Source organism: Arachis ipaensis, chromosome B5 (assembly GCF_059453495.1).
Source record: "Arachis ipaensis isolate K30076 ecotype BB chromosome B5, ASM5945349v1, whole genome shotgun sequence".
Taxonomy (NCBI): domain Eukaryota; kingdom Viridiplantae; phylum Streptophyta; class Magnoliopsida; order Fabales; family Fabaceae; genus Arachis; species Arachis ipaensis.
The window spans coordinates 58,254,909-58,256,441 of record NC_142440.1 but is presented as its reverse complement, the minus strand read 5'-3'; the positions used below and the strand labels follow the sequence as shown (position 1 = coordinate 58,256,441).

Genomic DNA, 1,533 nt, shown 5'->3' with positions numbered 1-1,533 from the left:
GCAAAGTTTGCCTTGCTTGTCTTTAGTCTCTTGATCACTCGCAGTGACCATTTTGCAATCTTCCCATCTTACTTTCTTTGCTTCTCCTTTGGGGTTTTTCTCCGTGTCACTTGGGAAGCTATCAGTAGGTTTGGGAATCTTCTCAGCTAAATATCCCACCTGGAATTCCAACTTCCTGATGGTCTCTCCCTGGTTCTTAATATTGGCTCGCACCTCCTCTTTGAACACCTTATTTTCTTGAATCTCTTGGCATATTCCTTCAAGTAAGGCCTCAATCTTAGAGAGCTTGTCATCAATTGATGAGTGATTCGGAGCAGATGTGCTGTTTTGGTTTTGATAGGTGTGTGGAGAAGTGTTGTTGTGGGGGTTTTGAGATATCCTCTGTGTAAATTGCTGGTGAGCTGCATTATTGTTGGAGTTGTAACGTCTCTGGTCTTGGTTTTGATCTTGCTCACTTCCCCACCCAAAGTTTGGGTGGTTTCTCCATCCAGAGTTGTAGGTCTTGGAGTATGGATCATAGTTTTTCCTTGGTGAATTCCCAATGTAGTTGGCTTGCTCCTGACTCCCCTCTGCTTCTTCATTCACTCCCTCTTGGGTTGTTGATGAAGTGGAGATAGCTGCTACTTGGTTCATCTCCATCTTCTTGGTGAGGTCAGCCAGCTGCTGGGTAATGAGCTTGTTTTGGGCCAACAGAGCATCTACATTGTTTAGCTCCATTACTCCTCTTGTGTTCCCTCTTTTGGAAGCATAGAAGTAGTCGTTCTCTGCTACTGTTTCAATAACATCTATGGCTTCCTCAATAGTCTTCTTCTTGTTCAAAGATCCTTCGGATGAATGGTCTACGGCCTTCTTTGACTCATAAGAGAGTCCTTCATAGAAAATGTGCAACTGCACCCATTCGTTGAACATGTCAGGTGGACACCTCCTTGTTAAGTCCTTGAACCTCTCCCAAGCTTCATATAGAGTCTCACCATCTTGTTGCCTGAAAGTTTGGACCTCAGCTCTCAGCCTATTGATTCGTTGAGGAGGGTAAAATCTTGCTAAAAATTTGTTCACCACATCTTCCCAAGTTGTCAAGCTTTCCCTTGGGAAGTATTCCAGCCACTTGGCTGCTTTATCCCTAAGTGAGAATGGAAATAGGAGCAGTCTATAGGCGTCAGGGTGAACACCATTAGACTTCACTGTGTCACATATTCTCAGGAAGGTGGTCAAATGTTAATTGGGGTCTTCTTAAACACCTCCTCCAAACGAACAGTTGTTCTGAACAAGGGTGATGAGCTGTGGTTTAAGTTTAAAGTTGTTGGCATGGATTGTTGGCTTTTGGATACTACTTCCACAATTGCCTGGGTTTGGATTGATGTAAGAGCCCAAAACTCTTCTATCCTCCCCAGCATGATTTGCTCTACCTCCTCCCCCATGGTTGTGATCCTCTTCTTCATGATGGTTTTCCATGTTGTCTTCCATGTTTGTTTCAAAGAATTCCTCTTCTTCCTCAGCACCAACCACTTTCTTTCCTCTTGCCTCCCTCCTTAA

The 1,533-nt window shown here is 44.0% G+C and overlaps 1 non-coding gene across 1 annotated transcript; it reads left to right on the top strand.

Annotated features, from left to right (window-relative positions):
- Window positions 1-907: 907 nt before the first annotated feature.
- On the top strand, window positions 908-1,011 carry LOC148564314 (small nucleolar RNA R71). The gene has a single exon (XR_015885601.1). It is a non-coding gene; the product is annotated as a small nucleolar RNA R71 (small nucleolar RNA).
- Window positions 1,012-1,533: the final 522 nt, after the last annotated feature.